Below are 23,966 nucleotides of genomic sequence, written 5' to 3'. Positions count from 1 at the left end.
TGAAGCAAAAACCTAATGAACAGAGCAATTTTCAGAGGTCATTGTACACAATCTGTTACCAGCGTAATACGTTCCGGCTGGAGTCTTATAGACTTTCATAGACAAAACAAGTTCTGGAGGCATTTAAAATTTTCCACAAATGGATTATGCGGTCCAATATACCAAGAATATAACTACCTGCCAAATAGTAATTCATATGGAGCATGTTAAAAAGGATCATTTTCATTTCAGCCCCTTTGGAAAGGCTGAAAAGCTAAATGTATTATATTTATTTGAAACTAGTTTACTTACTTTAGACTCTGCTAAAACTAGTGCCATTGCTTTTGTTTATAACTAGAGATGAGCGAACGTACTCATCCGAGCTTGATACTCGTACGAGTATTAGCGTGTTCGAGATGCTCGTTACTCGTGACGAGTACCACGCGATGTTCGAGTTACTTTCACTTTCATCTCTGAGACGTTAGCGCGCTTTTCTGGCCAATAGAAAGACAGGAAAGGCATTACAACTTCCCCCTGCGACGTTCAAGCCCTATACCACCCCCCTGCAGTGAGTGGCTGGCGAGATCAGGTGTCACCCGAGTATAAAAATCGGCCCCTCCCGCGGCTCGCCACAGATGCGTTCTGACATACTTTAGGGAAAGTGCTGTCTTGGTGGAGTTGCTATAGGGAGAGCGTTAGGAGTATTTTAGGCTTCAAGAACCCCAACGGTCCTTCTTAGGGCCACATCTAACCGTGTGCAGTACTGTGGAGGCTGCTTTTTGCAGTGTTGCACTTTTTTTTTTTTTGTATATATCGGCCGTGCAGAGCATTGCGCCCTGCAGTAATACTCCAGGGCCAGAAGTGGTGGTTAGGCAGGGACAGAAGACATATATTGTGAGGCAGGGACAGAACACATATATTGTGAGGCAGTGACAGAAGACATATTTATTGAATATAGGCAGTGGGCCTTTGCAAAAACATTTGGGGAAAAAAATCTATTTGGGCTGCCTGTGACTGTCCTCAGTGTACTGGTTCTGTGCTGGGGGTAGTTGTCCTCCTAATTCATACGCAGACAGCTAAGTGTTACAGCAGGCTTGCGCAAAATTATTTCCTGGCTCTGTGTTGGCTGTTAAATCACCGCTGTATTCGAGTCCACAGTGCAACACTCTGCAGTTATTTGACATACTCCAGGGCCAGTAGCGGTGTCGCAGAGAGAGAAGAGATATATTTATTGAATATAGGCAGTGGGCCTTTGCAAAAACATTTGGGGAAAAAAATCTATTTGGGCTGCCTGTGACTGTCCTCAGTGTTCTGGGTCTGTGCTGGGTGCAGTAGTCCTCCCAATTCATATGCAGCCAGCTAAGTGTTACAGCAGGCTTGCGCAAAATTATTTCCTGGCTCTGTGGTGGCTGTAAAATCACCGCTGTATTCCAGTCCACAGTGCAACACTCTGCAGTTATTTGACATACTCCAGGGCCAGTAGCGGTGATGCAGAGAGAGAAGAGATATATTTATTGAATATAGGCAGTGGGCCTTTGCAAAAACATTTGGGGAAAAAAATCTATTTGGGCTGCCTGTGACTGTCCTCAGTGTTCTGGATCTGTGCTGGGTGTAGTAGTCCTCCTAATTCATACGCAGCCAGCTAAGTGTTACAGCAGGCTTGCGCAAAATTATTTCCTGGCTCTGTGTTGGCTGTTAAATCACCGCTGTATTCCAGTCCACAGTGCAACACTCTGCAGTTATTTGACATACTCCAGGGCCAGTAGTGGTGACGCAGAGAGAGAAGAGATATATTTATTGAATATAGGCAGTGGGCCTTTTCAAAAACATTTGGGGAAAAAAATCTATTTGGGCTGCCTGTGACTGTCCTCAGTGTTCTGGGTCTGTGCTGGGTGTAGTAGTCCTCCTAATTCATACGCAGCCAGCTAAGTGTTACAGCAGGCTTGCGCAAAATTATTTCCTGGCGCTCCGTAAGCGAAGTCAGCCTCCAACCACAGGCCAATAAGTGGCACATTTAATTACAGCGTTCTGTTTCTGCACTACTGGTAATACACCATGCTGAGGGGTAGGGGTAGGCCTATAGGACGTGGACGCGGGCGAGGACGCGGGGGCCCAAGTCAGGGTGTGGGCACAGGCCGAGCCAGTGCGGTGGTCAGGGGTAGAGGCAGGGCCAGACCGAATAATCCACCAACTGTTTCCCAAAGCGCCCCCTCACGCCATGCCACCCTGCAGAGGTCAAGGTGCTCTACGGTGTGGCAGTTTTTCACAGAGACGCCTGACGACCGACGAACAGTGGTGTGCAACCTTTGTCGCGCCAAGATCAGCTGGGGAGCCACCACCACCAGCATGCGCAGGCATATGATGGCCAAGCACCCCACAAGGTGGGACGAAGGTCGTTCACCGCCTCCGGTTTGCACCACTGCCTCTTCCCCTGTGCCCCAGCCTGCCACTGAGATCCAACCCCCCTCTGAGGACACAGGCACTACCGTCTCCTGGCCTGCACCCACACCCTCACCTCCGCTGTCCTCGGCCCAATCCAGCAATGTCTCTCAGCGCAGCGTCCAGACGTTGCTAGCGCCACTGTTTGATGAGCGCAAGCGCAAGTACGCCGCCACGCACCCGCACGCTCAAGCGTTAAACGTGCACATTGCCAAATTGATCAGCCTGGAGATGCTGCCGTATAGGCTTGTGGAAACAGAGGCTTTCAAAAGCATGATGGCGGCGTCGGCCCCGCGCTACTCGGTTCCCAGTTGCCACTACTTTTCCCGATGTGCCGTCCCAGGCCTGCACGACCACGTCTCCCGCAACATTGTATGCGCCCTCACCAACGCGGTTACTGCCAAGGTCCACTTAACAACAGACACGTGGACAAGCACAGGCGGGCAGGGCCACTATATCTCCCTGACGGCACATTGGGTGAATTTAGTGGAGGTTGGGACAGAGTCAGAGCCTGGGACCGCTCACGTCCTACCCACCCCCAGAATTGCGTGCCCCTGCTCGGTGGTGGTATCTGCGGCGGTGTATGCTTCCTCCACTAAACCACCCTCCTCCTCCTCCTCCTATGCAACCTCTGTCTCGCAATCAAGATGTGTCAGCAGCAACACGTCGCCAGCAGTCGGTGTCGCGCGGCACGGCAGCACAGCGGTGGGCAAGCGTCAGCAGGCCGTGCTGAAACTACTCAGCTTAGGAGAGAAGAGGCACATGGCCCACGAACTGCTGCAGGGTCTGACAGAGCAGACCGACCGCTGGCTTGCGCCGCTGAGCCTCCAACCGGGGATGGTCGTGTGTGACAATGGCCGTAATCTGGTGGAGACTCTGCTGCTTGGCAGCCTCACGCACGTGCCATGCCTGGCCCATGTCTTTAATTTGGTGGTTCAGCGCTTTCTGAAAAGCTACCCACACTTGTCATACCTGCTTGGAAAGGTGCGCGGGTCAGCGCACATTTCCGCAACTCCAAGACGGACGCTGCCACCCTGCGCACCCTGCAACATCGGTTTCATCTGCCAGTGCACCGATTGCTGTGCGACGTGCCCACACAGTGGAACTCTACGCTCCACATGTTGGCCAGGCTCTATGAGCAGCGTAGAGCTATTGCGGAATACCAACTCCAACATGGGCGGCGTAGTGGGAGTCAGCCTCCTCAATTATTTACAGAAGAGTGGGCCTAGTTGGCAGACATCTGCCAGGTCCTTGGTAACTTTGAGGAGTCTACCCAGATGCTGAGCGGGGATGCTGCAATCATTAGCGTCACCATTCCTCTGCTATGCTTCTTGAGAAGTTCCCTGCAAAGCATAAAGGCAGACGCTTTGCACTCGGAAACGGAGGCGGGGGAAGACAGTATGTCGCTGGATAGTCAGAGCACCCTCATATCTATATCTCAGCGCGTTGAGGAGGAGGAGGAGGGGGAGGAGCATGAGGAGGAGGGGGAAGAGACAGCTTGGCCCACTGCTGAGGGTACACATGCTGCTTGCCTGTCATCCTTTCAGCGTGTATGGCCAGAGGAGGAGGAGGATCCTGAAAGTGATCTTCCGAGTGAGGACAGCCATGTGTTGCGTACAGGTACCCTGGCACACATGGCTGACTTCATGTTAGGATGCCTTTCTCATGACCCTCGCGTTGCACGCATTCTGGCCACTACGGATTACTGGGTGTACACACTGCTCGACCCACGGTATAAGGAGAACCTTTCCACTCTCATTCCCAAAGAGGAAAGGGGTTCGAGAATGATGCTATACCACAGGGCGCTGGTGGACAAACTGATGGTAAACTTCCCATCCGACAGCGCTAGTGGCCGAAGGCGCAGTTCTGAGGGCCAGGTAGCAGGGGAGGCGCAGAGATCAGGCAGCATGTACAGCACAGGCAGGGGACCATTATCCAAGGCCTTTGCCAGCTTTATGGCTCCCCAGCAAGACTGTGTCACCGGTCCCCAGTCAAGGCTGAGTTGGCGGGAGCACTGTAAAAGGATGGTGAGGGAGTACGTAGCCGATCGCACGACCATCCTCGGTGACGCCTCTGCCCCCTACAACTACTGGGTGTCGAAGCTGGACACGTGGCCTGAACTTGCGCTGTATGCCCTGGAGGTGCTTGCTTGTCCTGCGGCTAGCGTTTTGTCAGAGAGTGTGTTTAGTGCGGCTGGGGGAATCATCACAGATAAGCGTACCCACCTGTCAACCGACAGTGCCGACAGGCTTACACTCATCAAGATGAACAAAGCCTGGATTTCCCCAGACTTCTCTTCTTCACCAGCGGACAGCAGCGATACCTAAGCAATAGGTAGGCTGCACCCGCGGATGGAAGCTACGTTCTCTATCACCATTAAAAACGGGGACCTTTTTGCTTTATCAATCTGTGTATAATATTCCTCCTCCTCCTACTACTCCTCCTCCTGAAACCTCACATAATCACGCCGAACGGGCAATTTTTCTTAGGCCCACAAGGCTCAGTCATATAATTTTTGTAAACAATTTTTATACGTTTCAATGCTCATTAAAGCGTTGAAACTTTCACCTCAACCAATTTTTATTTTAACTGGGCTGCCTCCAGGCCTAGTTACCAATTAAGCCACATTAACCAAAGCGATTAATGGGTTTCACCTGCCCTCTTGGTTGGGCATGGGCAATTTTTCTGAGGTACATTAGTACTGTTGGTACACCAATTTTTGGGGGCCCTCGCCTACAGTGTAATCAAATTAATTTTTTGCCCACCTGCATTACAGCTGACGTTACATCAGCTGTGTTGGGCACTGCAATGGGATATATTTATGTACCGCCGGTGGCTTCCTGGCACCCACCCATGCTGTCGGTCCACACGGAGTTGTAACTGCATGTGTCCACTTCTAAAGAACCCCAGTCTGACTGGGGCATGCAGTGTGGGCCAAAGCCCACCTGCATTAAGCACGACATTACCTCAGCTGTGATGGGCAATGCAGTGGGATATATTTATGTACCGCCGGTGGGTTCCAGGGAGCCACCCATGCTGTGGGTGCACACGGAATTCCCATTGCGGAGTTGTACCTGCCTGTGACTATTTATAAAAAAACGCGGTCTGACTGGGGCATGCAGACACCTTGACAGAATGAATAGTGTGTGGCACATAGGTTCCCCATTGCTATGCCCACGTGTGCAGCTCCAGATGGAGGTGGCACAGGATTGGATTTCTCATTGCTTCTGTACAGCATTGTGGGCTATCGCCCCGCCCCTTTTAAAGAGGGTCGCTGCCTAGCCGTGCCAACCCTCTGCAGTGTGTGCCTGCGGTTCCTGCTCATGGCAGACGCACTTATAAATAGACATGAGTGTGGCGTGGCATGAGGGCAGCTGAAGGCGGCAGGGACAGTTTGGTGTGCGCTGTGGACACTGGGTCGTGCGGGGGGGGGGGGGGGGGGTTGGTCAGCATGTAACCCAGGAGAAGTGGCAGCGGAGTGTCATGCAGGCAGTGATTGTGCTTTCTTGGAGGTAGTGTGGTGATTAGCTAAGGTATGCATTGCTAATGAGGGCTTTTCAGAAGTAAAAATTGTTGGGAGGGGGGGGGCCCACTCTTGCCGCTATTCTGGCTTAATAGTGGGACCTGGAAACTTGAGATGCAGCCCAACATGTAGCCCCTCGCCTGCCCTATCCGTTGCTGTGTCGTTCCCATCACTTTCTTGAATTGCCCAGATTTTCACAAATGAAAACCTTAGCGAGCATCAGCGATATACAAAAATGCTCGGGTCGCCCATTGACTTCAATGGGGTTCGTTACTCGAAACGAACCCTCGAGCATCGCGATAATTTCGTCCCGAGTAACGAGCACCCGAGCATTTTTGGTGCTCGCTCATCTCTATTTATAACAGAAGCCATTATGCTATGACTAGTCCATTGATAAGGGGGTGAACTACAAGGCCCCATACTCACTCCCTTACAGTTATAATATTGTGTTGTGGTATAATGCAGTGGTGGAAAATGTTAATGGACCTTTAGGTGTGATGATATTAATGCTGAGAATGTATTATATTGTTTATGCCAATGTACCCACCTGACATTTAGAGTAGTAGCTGGTGAACCGTTTCAACGATTTGGGGCCATGAATCCCATCTCCATATCGCACTCCCCACCGTGTGAAAGCTCTGTGGATTCAAGGCATCTTCATGTGAAAACAGCCTTGCATCACTTCAGGGAAGCAGGGATCCTCTGGCATGGATGTCACAGCCATGGCAGAAGATCGTGGAGTTCTCCCATCGTTTTCAATTGGGCCGGTGATGCTGCCACCGGCCCAATTGAAAACGATAGGCCTGCGATGCGAGATCCCGCTGCCAGATAGAACATGCTGCGATTTGTTTCCCGCATAGCGTCACATCATAGTGCCATGCTTTAAAACATCACTCATGTGTATGACCCCATTTAAATGAATAAGGGTTCATAATTGTGTGAAATTTGTGCATCTCAAAACGCTCAAATCTCGCACAATTTTATTGCCCGTTTGAAGCCGGCCTGACTATTGCTGTGTTCAGTTGATGACATCAGAGATTATATTCCTGGACTTTCATCCTGCAGGAGGAGAAGGTACCAGTCAATGGAGGATATTATTACCTGACCCGATGATGGCCATTATGGTGCTTAAAGGGATGTTCTGCAACACCTGTAGGTGCATCCATAAAAGTGTGTTTGGTACCACTGGTGAGTGTGTGCTAAGTGGACACATGAGAAATAGTTAGTTCTGCTGTGAGATTGGGCAGAGATCTGGGCCTGGTCAGTTATGAGAAGCTGTTGGTGTGCTGTAGAAGAGAGGACAAGAAGTGACTGGAGTCTGAAGGAGAGTAGAGAGTGAAAGAGCAAGAGATATCCTGGAGGAGAAACCCTCAGTGGTGTCTGAGATGGAGTGGTTATACAACTGTGTTACGGCTCAGTTCAGGGTTTCCATCTCTCTGCTCATTTTTTGGTGGCATAAAACTGAAATGAACTGATCAATCTTTTCCTCCATGGATTTCAATGGATTTTCAAAAAAACTGAAGGCTTCAGTTTTGTTTTGCTTCAGATTTGACTAGAGCAAGGATGCAGCAGATGCAGCAGACTACATCCTTGATCAGTTCATTTCAGACTATGTACTAGAAAGCCACATGGATAGATTTTCCAGACTTTTTTTCTGATGACTTCATTGGCTTTTTGGGAGGTGGTACATATGTAAAACTTTAATGCTAGATATGCAAAAGAAAAATGCCCATGCACACAATGTAATATTGATAATGTTGTTTGCATGTATTTTTGCAGTCAAAATTGTGATTTCTGATTGGATCCAATAAGAGCAGTTCGTCTGGGATTACATATTTTTGCAGTATGATTTTTGCTAAATGAAAAATATCATGGTGGATCAGGCCAGTGAATTGAATCAAATGTATTATAAGGGTTCAAATTCACATAACACAGTTTGATGAAGTTTTAACGTATTTATATTTTAACTACAACCTATGTGAGAACTGCTCTACAGGCTCCATGCACATTACTTTGACATGTACATAAGCCCTTAGGTGACTAGGGTGTATATATCTATCACAGAACGTTAAGGATTCTATAAGATCACCAGCTGGCACTATTCTATGAGCGTTGTATATTGGCACAATCTGGCGCTAAACTGAGACTCTTATAGTGGCACAGGTAGAGATGAGCGAGTGTACTCGTTAAGACAAAATACTCGAGCGAGTATTGCCATTTTCGAGTACATGCCCGCTCGTGAGAAAAGATTCGGGGGGCGGCGGGTGAGTTTCTGGAGTAAGCATAGGGGAGAGTCCGGGGGGGACTCTCATAGGGGTCCGGCGGGGGGCAGCGCTCTCCCCCGCTGCCCCCCGCCGGACCCCGAATCTTTTGGCACGAGCGGGCATGTACTCGAAAGTGGCAATACTCGCCCGAGTATTTTGTCTTAATGAGTACACTCGCTCATCTCTTGGCACAGGGCATCTGGTCTGCGGTATGAATGTATTTATTTTGTTCTAGAAGCTGGAAATGGCTACAAGAGCAAGGATCCAGAAATGCCTCTGCAGTAAACTCTGGAGTCGTAAAATGTCGTCATCATTGTGTTCTGGGCTGGATGGAGAGGAAAAAGAAAGAGAATGTCTACAATCAGAGAAGGTGTTACCTGTTAGTTGCTGGATATAACTGTACTGTAATGACTTATATTGTCTGCAGAGAGCCTGTGTAGAACTGACATCTATATGGTCACGGTGATATGGTGTCATACTATATCATACCACTGTCATCAATAGAATAACAATGCCATTTACGCAGCCCCAAACCCTATATCCCTGGCCCTTTTTGGAGGGAATAGCAGGGAATATGCAAAGAGACTGTCTAAAGGAGCAGTGTACCAACAGATCTTTATATTGCACTCATTTTTGTCTCAATCACTATTCCAGAACAATTCTTCCAATTTACCTAATCAACTTTATTACAATAAGATAAAAATCATGCAGCATTTCTAAAAGTTAAGTGCATTTCACATTTCTATCAATTGTAACTACAAATTGCATTTTAAGTTTCGGGTTATTTTATTTCATAAAACAAGAGAAATCTAAATGATTCAGACAGAACTTTGTAATACAATAAAATCACATGACTTGCTTGAATGTTGTACAGTTTTGTGCAAAGACCACAATGCAGTGTATTCAGTAGTGACATTCCATAATAATATTTCTTTCCTCCTTTTCTATGTATTTAACTCAATTATTCTGCTTCTGATAATGCTAGACAATGAGTAGACAGATGTAAATGTTGGCTTTTTCATACAACATGAAAGAAAATAGGACACAGCTTCAGGGATATTGAAAAGGTGGGCTGCTAGGGAATGTGCCCTGATATCCAGGTGCCAAAGGATGCACCAGCTAGCCACTTTGTCTAGGCCAGGCTATTTCAAAATACTACAAGAGTAGAACATGGAATCTTTCCACTTTCCGAATGAAAGTCATTGTGCTCCAGTCATTGATTATGATTCCTTACCTCCACACATAGATAGTCAGTTGATCCCAGTGAAATCGATCGGTTTGGCAGACATTTACTGTATCTAATTTATATAGCCACTTTTATCTTCTCTCAAGTCATACAGTTCATATAAAACTTTCAGATCACAGAAAAGCACTGAATTTGAAATTTGCTAGCCACATGATGCAGTGTGACACTGTATACATGAATAAATCTGATTTGCTGCACTTTATTTTTGTAATCACCTTTGTGCTTTAAAGAACTGAGAGGAAGATGACTTTTTTGCAGGTTCCATTTCACAGTGATTGATCAATCACCCATCTATTCTATGTCTTAGAGATTCAGACACATTGGGAAGAAATCAGATGCGCATTTACAGCCAAGGCACTTCCATACTGTACAGAATGCAAGAAACTTTTTTCTTCTGCTGGCTAAGAATGGGGGTTCTATGGTTTATTAAATACTTCTGTATCACAAGACATAGAGCGTTGGTTAAATTAGACTAGTTTTTCTAACCCATGAACAGTAAAATAGCGGTATATACTCTTCTGCTACTCCACACACATGACTGTGTATAAAGTAACACAAGCCTGCAAAATGGTACTACATACTGTAGATTAGAAGCTTGGTAGGACCCATTAAAACATAACCTTTAGGGCGAGCACCCACTGGCGTTTTTTTACCTGCGTTTTGCGTTTTGCGTTTTTCCTGCACAGGCATAGAGATAACATGTGTTCCTGTCCACTGGCGTTTTTTTTGTCTTGCGTTTGCGTTTTTAACATAGGAACTGTCAGTTGCATATGTGTCCTTATTTTTCTCCTAATGCACCCATGAATGTCAATGGAAATTAACGGAAAAGCCGCGAAAACGCCGCGAAAACGCTGCGTTTTTTTCCCCGCGGAAAACGCAAACGCCAGTGGGTGGGCGCCCTTATTGTTAAAATATGCTATTTAAGGGCCAACATTAATAAACCAAAAACAAAAGACAAAAAAATTATATTGAGATGACGGAACGGTCAAAATTAATGGTATAGGACTTTATCTGTCTGGAGTGACTAGTTCCAAAAAGAGTGGTACAAGATCGAGTTAGTTCTCCAGCCTACCATCCAGGCTGGAGACTCTGCTGCTTCCTCAGTTTTTTATTTTTATCTAGGGGTTTAGGATTTTAGAACTAGTGAATCTATCATGAGCTACCTGCACTATCTAAGACTGTAGCAAACATCAGCTAGGCAGAATCTGAATCTCTCTAGTCAGCTTAGGACAGACCAGCTTTGAGACGCTCTCTCTCTGGACTTATCTATAATGTTGGCTGACTTTATCAAACAGCCTATTCTAGTCCTTCAGCGCCTCACTTTCTCACTCTAGAAATAATTTGGCATTCATTCTTTCTGAATGTCGTCATTAGTTTGTTTCAATCAGTTCTATATACATTCATGTTGGTCCTTAAATAGCATATTTTAACAATAAAGGTTACGTTTTAAGGGGTCCTACCAAGCTACTTTGTTAATATTCCCTGGGACCTCCTCCACTCCAGTGATTGTTTAAGTACTGTACAGGATTTGCTGCTAGTCTGGAACTATGAGGACACACAGCTCTGCATAGGAGCTGTAGACACAAAACTAGAGATGAGCGAGCATACTCGGTAAGGACAGATACTCGAGCGAGTATCGTCCTTACTGAGTACCTGCCTGCTCGCCCGCAAAGATTCAGGTCCCGGAGGGGTGAGCGCTGTGTTGCAGGATTGAGCAGAAGGGAGTGGAGGGGAGAGAGAGATCTCCCTCCCGTCCCCCCCTGCTCTCCCCCACCACTCCCCGCCCAGCGCTGGCACCCGAATCTTTGCGGGCGAGCAGGCGGGTACTCGGTAAGGACGATACTCGCTCGAGTATCTGTCCTTATCGAATACGCTCGCTCATCTCTACACAAAACTGTAGATTATTAAAACTGATTTAAAAGTTTTCTCATTTTTATTTATGTGTAATTGACAAATACACAATGCTTGCAAAAGTATACATGCCCTTGACATGATAGAGAATTTGAACAAAAAGGCAGCACTTTCCAGTTATTTATCTAATGTACTATATTTTCACCGAGGTTAATTGATTTGAAAATGTAAACTGTGTTTGTTGTTACTTAGGAGATGTTTTATGTTTTATGTATAAGCAGCTGGATTGATGCATCCATACAACATCATGTCGGGTCATATAAGCTACAAGTTCTCGTCAAGTTGTTAGCCTTGGCAATAACTTGTGTCTTGTGATTTCTCAGTAATTATCCAACTTGATGCTAGTCATCCTCTCCCTCTTTTCTTTTTTCTTTGCTTGAGCATAGGGAAATCATAAAATGGGAAGAGTGAGAAGATTATTATAAAGCCAGACATACATATTAGATAGCAGCTTTCTCCTGACCTTTCACTAAACGTGAAACCATCTGGAAGCTTCCAAACGTATTAGATCATTATACGATTCCACCAAAATATATGTACATGCGGCCAATATTAACCTTATGTGTATGGCCAGCTTACCTAAGACTCACAATCATTTTCTATCTGTTTCCAACTAATGTTTGTCATGCAAAATTCTCACTTTTAATGCATATGTACATTAAATCATGTTCTGCGTGTTTCCAATTTTTGAAGAATGTGTTACTGAAAGGGCATGTTATGAAATTTGCTATGAAGATAGTGAAGTTACTTGGAACCCTTTGCCTAAGTCCTTTGGGACCCAAGCTTTACCACTTTTTATTGTTATTGCTTGCGTCCCAAAGGACCTAGACAAATCTGGATAGGAATAATGGTTGAACTTAAATAGCATAGGAGCAATGGCTGAACAAAACCCCACAAAGGATAAAGTTGTATATACGTCAAAAACAAGTCATGGTCTACTCCAGGCAGATAGAAAGTCAACTTTTTGAACATACAGTATTAGAAGATGCAGCATGGTGACTCAGATGTTAACACTTCTGTCTTGTATGGATGTATTTAGTGACAAATGAATGTTTGGCACGCCAGAGTTATTTAACTCACTAAACGTTTGTTCAGTGCCTAAAGGTCCGCTTAAAAGGGGACGAATGTTGGGCAAACGATGCTCAACACTCATCCCTGTGTGTCCTCACTCCTGTGCTCCTGCACTGGAGCTAGTATCGCTGGCTTGCTCACAGAGTGGCCAGCAGGGGGGCGGGGAGACTGCAGGAGATTTCTCTTCTCGTGCTCCCCCGCCCCTCTCCATTGACTTTACATAGTGGCCATTCAATACTGAACAACTGCTATTTACACTGAACGCTCATCGTTCAGCTCATTGTCCATCGTTTATGCTGCACAAACGATGGACGATGAGCAGATCGCTCATCGTTCGGTGTAAATAGCAGCTTTCAGTACTGAACGGCCGCTATGTTATGTCAATGAAGAGGGGTGGGGGAGCACGAGGAGAGAAATCTCCTCCAGCCTCCCCACTGCGAGCCAGCAATACTAGCTCATATGCAACAGCACGAGAGCGAGTATGTTCGGGGACGAGTGTCGGGCCTAGTTTGCCCGGCATTCATTCCATCTACATGGGCCTTCAGACTAATTGTACAGCTCCTAGTAGTCTTCTGGCTGCCAGGCCTACACAAATAGGATAGGTGCACTTACATAATGACAATCATATTAATGGGTTTTTCTAGTGAAATGCTATTGCTTACCTATCACCAGGATAGGTCATCAGTAGTTGACTGCCCGGGATTCGTCGCTTGGAGGTCAGCATAGAGGCTTCTGCTCTGACCTCTGTGTTATTGTGGCACTGACAGCATGTCGTGCCAGGGTCTTGAGCAGTGGCACCAGACCTGTGTTCATGTGGGCATTGTGTGTGTATTAATGCAATATTTTAAGTGATGGCACCCTTCAATGGAGTGAACAAATGTGTTTGTTGCATAGTAAAAACTTTTTGAGTACTGCAACCAATTTTGCCTCTGCCTGTTTACTGTCCTACCATTATGTCATCCACCTACATCATAACAATGTGCTAATTGACTTCCAATAAAATATGTGTGTGAGGGATAGAGAAATAAGGTGATGACAGGAATGCAGCAGAATATGATGGCACTATATTAGTATCAGGAAAATAAATAGTACAAACACCTATGCCTCAGCATTTGATATTCAATCTACAGTAGATGGAAGAAGAACCTGACACCTAACCTGGCATCAGTCACATGTTGTTTGTTTTTGGATTTGTCAACCACCTTTCCCTGCAATTCTAATTATAACAGCATGCGAAACAATGCCTTTTATGACAGAAGACAAGTCTAATCTTAAGGTAGCCAGAAAGAACAGCTGGCTTGTTAAAGCAAGGCAGACGGACAGAGACTGGGGAGACAGATATAAAAAATGCAACTGTAACATCTGTTCCAATAGTTTAGTGGCAAAGACACACATAGGCTCAAAGGTCCTGTGCAAGACCGAGCAGGATCTGGAAGAGTTTTATCCAATTTCCTAATGAACAGCAACATTATCGTCAATGTTATGTGGAGAGTAAAAGAGTAGACTTTATGCATTTGTATAGTTGAAAGTATTCAATTGCTGAATCAAATGCTGTCAGTGATTGTAAAATATCTTTGAATTTCTACAATTTGTTTTATTTCTTACTGCAATAAAAGTCCTATAGAGTCTGAGGCTGGACATAAACCTTAGCTTTCGGCTGATCAGCGACAGTTTTCCTCCCAATTCTCCATACATGTACAAATGCAGCTCAGCTAAGTGTTGACCTGTCTCAATAGGAATAGAGGAATAAAGGCCCATTTACACTAAGCGATGATTGCTAAAAAGTCTTTACAAGGTGATCGTTTTAGCAATAATCGTTGCGTCTAAATGTGCGCCCATCGTGCACTGCTAGCTTATTGTTAAATTCCATCCAACCTAAAACCCATCCTTCGGCCTTATCAGCAGTACTCCACGGGTAGTGCTGACAGCATTGTTTCCCCATGGAGAACAAAGGATCTTAATGCAGATAATGGGCTATTAACTGCTTTCAGCTAAGGCTTCATTTGCACACTTAATTGCTCTTAAGTAGCTGAGTAGCTAATTAATAGCTTATGCAAAATGATCGCTCAAAGCTGTCACTCAAACTGTCGTTTAAGCGATCTTTGAGCGATCATCGGGCCGTGTAAACGCGCCTTAAGTAGCTGTCAGACACCTCTGGCAGCCCCTTATCTCCCTTGAAAGGATCAGGCATGTTGAGATTCATCATCTCCAATGCTTCTTTCCCCAGATGTCATCTGGCAGGAAAAGACGGGGCACCAGCATGCACACTAGATGGTCAGCCCATCCTACTGAAATAGATGCCTTTGGCCACCATTCATCTAATGTGTTGTATAGAGCTTGATTAAAAGGGTCAGTTTTGTTACAGTTTCTGAATGAAAAATTAAGCTTGTCCTCCATAATTTAAAAACTAAATATATTCCAAAATTGCACCAAAACAGTTTTGTGCAAAGAAAGCCTAAAGAAAATTGTAAAAAACGCCCTATTGTTATATAATATGTCTAGATAATGCATTCTCAACATATGTGAATAAACAGCAGCGTAAGTGCGGTCAGCTGGTGGGTCATGTGCCTTAGTGCCAAGTGCATGGCAAGGGGAGTTTGTGGCACCAACGAGTCCCTCTACTTTGGCAAGGGTATTTAGATGCAGACCTAGGACAGTGAACTAAAACTTTGTTCCAGGTGGAGGAAAGCCTAGCTACATTTCTGTACAGGGCTCACGGCTCAGGATAAACTACTCCCAGGTGCACAGAAGTCCGGCAGCCTGAAAGTCAACATTCCTACCTGCTTCATTTAAGATATATTGACTTCACACAAAATGAAACCATAAAAATCTGCTTTTCACTATTCCCTTTTTTATGTAAGCTGATAATGTTATCCTTTGTGATAATGTGTAAATAATGTATCTGGATATTAGTACAGGGCTGCATTCTGCTGCTCAGTATTCATCCTCTATTATTTTCTTTCTTTCTATATTGTTTCACCTTCTTTCATAACATGGTTTCTTCATTGCATTATGCATCAGAAATGGCTTACAACAATAATAGCTACTGATCTCTTCATTTATTTCATTTTATTCTGTGTGCACGGACATGATTTTATGTACTTTCCCAACATGCCCCCTGGTGGTGACAGAATTAATTGCTTTGTTTTACATCTGTATGTACTGCAAGTAAACTGCAGTGTTACAGTCTGCAAGTTACAATGGAATATATGAGGATAATATGTAGAATAAAGAAACATCTGATAATCACCATTTACTGAAATTATACGATTTTTGTAAATAATGTCTAAATAGCTTATCTTAGAATAAAACTTTGCATCTACTTATATATCATCTATCTCATATCTATCTATCTATCTATCTCATATCTATCTATCTATCTCATATCTATCTATCTATCTATCTATCTATCTATCTATCTACCTCATATCTATCTATCTATCTATCTATCTATCTATCTCATATCTATCTATCTATCTATCTATCTATCTATCTATCTATCTATCTATCTCATATCTATCTATCTATCTATCTATCTATCTATCTATCTATCTATCTATCTATCTATCTATCTATCTATCTATCTATCTATCTATCTATCTACCTATCTGTACATTGGCAAGAAACAATAGGTGCCAATGACGTTGACCTTGATCCAGGGTACCAAGTATAAAAAACCCACTACTCAAAGGATTTCAGTGGCTCAAGTTCTTTATTCACCCATGTCAATGTAGCATTTCTGCCCTCCCTATCTCAAGTACAGTTTAAAAAGGGGGAAAAGAAACTTTCACAGCTGTGGGCTGCATTCCCACGAACGTATATCGGCTCGGTTTTCACGCCGAGCCGATACACGTCGTCCTCGTGTGCAGGGGGGGCAAAGGCTAGAAGAGCCAGGAGCAGGAACTGAGCTCCCGCCCCCTCTCTGCCTCCTCTTCGCCCCTCTGCACTATTTGCAATGGGGAGAGGTGGGCCGGGGCGAGGCTAAGTTTCTCGAATTAGCCCCGCCCCTGGCCTGCCTCTCTTCATTGCAAATAGTGCAGAGGGGCGGAGAGGAGGCAGAGAGGGGGCGGAAGCTCAGTTCCTGCTCCTGGCTCTTCCATCCTCCCCCCCTGCAGATGACGATGACGTATAGCGGCTCGGCGTGAAAACCGAGCCGATATACGTTCGTCTGAATTCAGCCTTAGGCAGACAGCTTGTTTCCTGCCTTTGCTTATCTCTCCCTGCCATGAAGGTTGCAAGCTTCTTGTTCAGATCTGGCATGGAAGTAACTGCTTACCAGGATGGGGCAGATATCTTCCAGCTGTGTTCGATCAGAAAATAATTGCTACTTCCTTCTTTTATGGTGAAATAATGGGCTTTGGTGCTCGAAAGGTGGGCAACATGTAAATATATAAACCTAAGGCTATGTGCACACTATTGTATTTGGGACCATGTACTGTCTATCTTCATCTATGGATAGCACACTGCCCATTATAGGCTATGAGGCTATGCACATTGACATTTTTTTACATAAACAGATGGTCTGCATGAAACTTATGGCATTTCTTATTCCTGTCTGTGAAACGAACGAGAAATAGAACATGCCAATGTCCATATGCATCGTCCGTGTAAATTGGACAGCACATGGATTGGTGTCTGTGTGCTGTCCGATGCGAGCTGCGCCCAAGCCTCGCAGGCCCAACTAACACCCTCAGCTAGTGTGCTGGAGGCCTTACTCTGTCTAAACATGTGATAAGTAAAAGTGACGCCTGTGGAGGAGTATGGAAGCAGAGGAAGGCCGTGATCACATAGCAGAATTTCACAAGCTAGGGTAGGCACAAAAGCCAAATGAAGTGTACCGGGTACGCAATGGTTTACGTGCATGAAGATTAAATAAATCTTACCAAAGTTTATTGAAAGACACTCACTAATAGAGATGAGCGAGCACCAAAATGCTCGAGTGCTCGTTACTCGAGTCGAACTTTCAGTGATGCTCAAGAGTTCGTTTCGAGTAACGAACCCCATTGAAGTCAATGGGCGACTCGAGCATTTTTGTATTTGACTGGTGCTCCGCTAAGGTTTTCATTTGTGAAAATCTTAGCAAATCACCAAAGTCATGTAAAAAACACAGAAATGGATAGGACAGGCGAGGAGCAACATGCTGGGCTGCATTTCGGGCTCCGAGGTCTCACTGTCAGCATAACGATTGTTCTCCTCTGCCACAGCTGTAACAGCTGTGGCAGAGCAGAACGATGTTAGCCCATTGAATTCAATGGAGCCGGCAATACAGCCGGTTCTATTGAAAGCAATGGGCTGCCGGCAAACGCGGGATGAATTTTCAGGAAGTGCTTAAAAGTATAAGCCCTTACCTGAAAATCATCCTAAAATGTGTAAAAATAAAATGTATACTCACCTTTCCGCTGCAGCCGGAGTTCAGCCGCGTCTGGCCGGCAGTTCTCCTGAACTGCTTTCTGTAGTATTCAGCAGGTGGGGATTTAAAATCCCCGCCTGCTGAATCAGCTGCCTCTGATTGGTCACAGCCTCACCAATCAGAGGCAGCTCTCACTCACCCATTCATGAATTCATGCAGGCGGGGATTTTAAATCCCCGGCTGCTGAATACTACTCACAGCAGTTCAGGAGAACTGCCAGCCGGCCGCGGCTGAACTCCGTCTGCCGGGACAAGGTAAGTATATATTTTTTTTTTACTTTTTACACATTTCTGGATGAATTTCAGGGAAGGGCTTATATTTTTAAGCCCTTCCCGAAAATTCATCCCGCGCTCGCCGGCAGCCCATTGCTTTCAATGGAGCCAGCTGTATTGCCGGCTCCATTGAATTCAATGGTCAGTGCTCGTTTAATCGAGACGAGTACCGCGTGGTGCTCATCTCGAGTAACGAGCATCTCGAGCACCCTAATACTCGAGCGAGCAACAAGCTCGGACGAGTATGCTCGCTCATCTCTACTCACTAACAAACAATCTGAAAATAATTTAAAAAAAAAACAATCATTGGGAACATATTAATGAACAAAGGTCATATATAAAATAAGTACAGGCCACATGTAACCCACATTGCATAATATCTTTACTAATAGAAATACAAACAGTACCATACACATTACACATCAGATTCTGAAATCTTCATACCTTGCCCTCAGTACCAATGGTACTGCCTCTTGTCCTTGAGAAAGTCACCCATGGTGGTGATACAGGTTGGACCATGGGTATCTTGATGTAACCTCTTAACTTCCTACCTATTATTATCTCTACTAGTAATCAGAATGGAAATGATAGTACCAGTGTTTCTGGTGGCACAATGTGCCACACAGCTTTGCTACATGCACGTCACACACACAGCTATGGTACATGAGCTTACTACATGCCATGCAGCTGTACTACATGCCATGCGCCTGACAGACACAGCTCTGCTACATGACATGTCCATCACAGACACAGCTCTGCTACATGACATGCGCATCACAAACACAGGTTTGGTACATGACATGCCCATGGTACAAACACAGCTCTGCTACACTATATGCGCATGACAGACACAGCTGTGCGACAGTACATGCGCATGTTACAAACTCAGCTCTGCTACATGACATGCACGTCACAGCACAGACACAGCTCTGCTACATGACATGCACATGATAGACACAGCTGTGCCACATGTCCCCGCATGCTTCAGGTAGCCGGCTCAAGGTTGACTCAGCCTTCCATCCTTCTGAGGTCGGTAAAATGAGAACCCAGCTTGGTGGGGGGTAATTAAGTCATAATTACCTGAAAGCGCTGCGGAATAAGTTGGCGCTATACAAATACCATGATTTATTTTACCATGATTTTACATGCGCATGTTGCAAACTCAGCTCTGCTACATGACATGAGCATCACAAACACAGCTCTGCTACATGACATACATCCATGCTAACTATACACATTAGACTAACAGCCACTCGCAGCTCTCGTACATTTTTGCTGATTGCACACATGACACACACAGCTCCTGGATACAGTGATGATCCCCTGGCCATGTGATCCATGCCTCCACCCACACAGGTGATCACATGATGGTATCATTACAGGTCCTGGTAGTTTCTGTTGGCTTATCCAGTATACAGTACTACCAAGTTTCAGAATGGCTCCTCCCACAGCAGTGATGTCCCCACAGGTCCTTCAGCCGGCCAGATGTCTGTGGTGGCAGTAGGTCAGTGTCTCCTGTCAAGACCACTGATCTGTAGTGGCGGTAGGTCGTGTCTCCAGTCAGGTCCGCTGATCTGTGGTGGCAGTAGGTTGGTGTCTCCTGTCAGGACTGCTGATTGGTGGTGGTGGTAGGTCAGTGTCCCCTGTCAGGACCGCTGATCTGTGGTGGTGGTAGGTCGGTGTCTCCTGTCAGGACCGATGATTTGTGTCTGACATAATAATGGCTTAGTTATATTCTCAGTGTGTTAGGGCCTGCTATGACATCGCAGGGGGTTAAGCTATGTCACCAGGGGTGGGGCTATGATGGCACCAGGGGCAGAGCTATGATGGTGCCAAGGGTTTGAGCTATGATTTCACTATGGGCAGAGCTATGATGACACCAGGGGCATAGCTATGACATCATTAGGGTGTAGATATGACATCACAAGGGGGCGGAGCATGATAATCACTCACTGAAATACATACTAATGGACAAGTGGTCGTTAGTAGTTTGATTGAGCTCTGCACCAGGTACTTTATCTTTGCCTCAGATTGCCAGAAATTGCCTATGTTATGTGACTAACTTTTATTGGCTTTTTATTACACTGATACCTGTGTAATACATGGGGATTGGACCTGTTTACATCGTTGGTACTGAGGGCAATGTATGAAGATTTCAGTATCTGATATTTAATGTGTATGGTGTTGTTCATTTCTATTAGTAAAGATTATCTCTAATCTGATTTATTACATGTTCCTATACTTATTTTGTATATGGCCTTTCATTAATATGTTCCCAATCATTGAAGCTCTTTAAGCGTTTTTAGATGGTTTGTTAGTGAGTTTGTTTCAATAAAGTTTGGAAATATTTATTTCATCTTTTTATTGTAATTATTTTGGAGTGCCATGTGCATTTCACGCATAGGCTCTTTCTACAGTAACGTAGCAGAATTTGCAAAAAAAAAAGAAAGAAGATGGAACAATACCTCTGCAGCGCCACCTAATGGATGGCAGCATTCCTTTAAATCAATTCTTGACCCTTTATACAGACCTGTAATGCTGCCATTCAATAGGTGGCACTGCAGAAGTACTGTTCCATCTTCCTTATTTGCATATTACCCAGGGGAGCATGGATGGCCTTATAAGTCTCCTCACTCACTTTCTTGGTGCTCTACCTAAGGAGTGATGATACCCCTCCCGACCCACAGCAGAATTTGACATGGACTTAAATTAGAATACAAGTTGAATCTGCACTAATTTTGCATGGATTTTGCACCCAATTCATTTGAATGAGAGTACACACCATAGTGTGGCTGTAATGCAAATCCTGATCAGAAATTTGTCGTTAAACGTAAGGGTTTCTGACATAAGTTTCCATTGAACATGTCCTAAAAAGGGCCATATACTACAGGCGTTGACTGAAAAATAATTTGTGTATGTGTTTACAATGTAGAGAAGGGAATAAACTGCTGCCAGACAGCTTTGAAGGGTTATCACCTGGGAGAGCATAGGATAGGACATGTTAAAATATGACACGGCCAATCCTTATTTCTCCATCTGTTATTGGGGGAAAGTAAGGACACTCCCATACACATTGGAGGGTTTGCTAGTTCCTCTGAAATCAGCGGATACAGATGACATTCATGTAATGTATATGGGCATCTTAAGAGAAATGCACACTTTATTTATTTCTTTTATTCACTGATATAGCGCCAACATATTCTGCAGTGTTATGCAAAGGTCATCATCACTCACATTGGCCAGTGTGACTTTCCTTGGCTGAGATCCTGAAATGAGCACTGTTCAAGAAAATTGCCTGACAATGTAAAACAAGAAGGCTAGAGGACTATTTAACTGGAATCCATGCTATTGGGAGGTCATCCAGTGTGACCTGACATGTAACAGGAGCAATAAGAATAACTGTTACAGTGGGAATGGAAAGAAAGAAAAATTCCTGCGCTCAGGGTAACCTCAGGGGGGAACACCTTGTCAAAAGGCCATAAGTGAGTATGGTCAAATGCAATAACTCATGAAATGAGGGGAAAAGACTTGTCGGTGATGACTTGAAAAAGTGGAGTTTTATTGAACAGGACAAAGTAGCGCAACGCGTTTCGGAGCTCTCGCGGCTCCTTTCTCAAGCACAATATGACTCTGCTCTGCATTAAGAACTTGACTCGGACTTCTACAGACCGTCCTGGAGAGAATAACTGTTAGACATTGCTGGAAGTGCAACTAAGTTCTTGTGAGTGACCTCCATCAAGCACCATCTATATAACACAATCACAAAGCTTTGGCCTTTTTTTTGAGATACTGATAAATAATCACAAGATTTGTTGAACCTCCGGGCGTGCATATCTCTGTTCCCGGACCTTCTCGGGCTCCTTTTACATCCACCCAAAGGTGAATATTGTTTTATGAAGTTTAGTAGGTATACACAAATTATCTCACCTCTAAAGAGTTATTTCTGGGCATTTGATAGCAGGTGCACATTATTATCATTACACTATTATCCATGTTGGAGCCTGAATGAAACAACATTGTGGAGAGAGGGATAAAAGTGTTCATCAGCCTAAAGAGCCTCTACACTTCAATTCAAGCGGATGCCCTAACTGGACAACTTCTTTAAAGGAAGCTGTGCTGGCAGATATTGCCTGGAGAAGCTGCGGTTACTTTGGTGGCCTTTTAGCTGAGAACGCAGCCCCTCAGCCGGCTATAACTGTTTATTAAAGTAGCTTTAAATCAGATGAACATCTTTAAGAGGATATAGAACAAAAAATAATCTTTTTAGTCCTCATAAGAATATTATAGATCACATTAAACCTCATAATCCCTATTATATAAAAGGGGGATAATAACTGTATTTATAGAGATAAGGCCATTGCTGACCATCTGAATAACTATTTTAGTTTAGTATTATCAGAAGTCGGGTATTACCTCTAGTTGTAAGGGCTCAGATCTAGTGTTTTTGGAGGCTGATGTTATAGGTGAATTTGTGCATTTAAAGTTGAATAAGGTGATGTGTCCAAATGGCGCCCACCCCAGAGTTCTTATAAAACTCCATCTGTGATTGTTGCACCTGTGATTTGTTTAACCAGTCCATTCTAACAAGTGATGTTCCTAATGATTAGAGAGTGGCCAATGTCATCCCTAACCATAGAAAAGTAACGGGAACTTTAAGCCAATTATTTTGACATCTGTAGTAGTTAAACTATTGGAAATTCATCCGAAAAAAAAGGATATTTGATTTCTTAAAAACTAACAACCTGTTGGATCTGAACAGCATTTCTTTACAGAGGGCAGATCATTTTCAATCTCATCTCACTGATTTATTTGACTATGTCACAAAAACTATGAATAGTTGTTAAGACTGAAGCTCTGTTAAACTCCATTGTGTCTTGTCTCATACAACACTAACTATGAACTTTAGCCCAATTGTGTTTTTCACCTTAGATGAGAATTTATCTGAGTGTATAGCCATTCCTTTGTTCTTTCAGAATCTCTCATGAAATACAGCTTTTTCAGTTATCTCAGCATTCCACAGTAGAAAATGTTACAAGTTTCTGTAGATATGTACTGTCTGTAGTTTCACATGAGAATTTGTCTACGTGAGTTAATAGTTTCACACGAGACCTTATGTGAAGCTTTGGCATAAAGCCATGTATACTCATTTCCTTTTTTTTTTACCTTTTTCTTGATAAAACCTCTTGTCTGTAGTAATAAACGTAGAATTCTTTGGTATACAGAAAACTGACTGTATCTCAGTGATTCTTTCTGTCCGGATATACAATAATAATTTGGAACTCGGCAACATATCATTTAGGGTCCCTGGAACATCCCTAGCAATAGTGATGAGCAAACTTGTGAAGAATTCAGTCACTTTGTCAAAACGTTTGGCTCGGTCTGAATTAGTTTGAACCAAATCGGAACTTTACCAATACCCCTAAAACTGGTGTATAACACTGTACTAAGAGCCATAAGAGCCTTCTATAATACTCTATGGTCACTTAAAAGTCTATCTAAGTATGTTTAAACTGTTTTTAAGGCAAAGTTAATAAAGAAAACAAAAAGAAGGAGGCATGATGGTTTAGTAGTTGGCACTGTTGCCTTGCAGTTCTGGGGTACTAAGTTCAAATCTGACCAAGGACAACATCTGTATGGAGTTTGTATGTTCTCCCTATGTTTATGGGGATTTCCTCCTGCACTCCAAAATCATAATAATAGGTGAGTATAGAGTGTAAGCCTACATGGGGACAGAAAATATCAAGTAATGTAAAGCATTGTGTAATATGCATGTACTATATAAATAACAGGGTTTATGATGAAACCGAAGGAGAACAAACAAACTTCATGCAGATGTTGTCATATATGAAGC

Source organism: Eleutherodactylus coqui, chromosome 7 (genome assembly GCF_035609145.1).
Source record: "Eleutherodactylus coqui strain aEleCoq1 chromosome 7, aEleCoq1.hap1, whole genome shotgun sequence".
NCBI lineage: Eukaryota > Metazoa > Chordata > Amphibia > Anura > Eleutherodactylidae > Eleutherodactylus > Eleutherodactylus coqui.
This window is presented reverse-complemented; position numbering follows the sequence as displayed.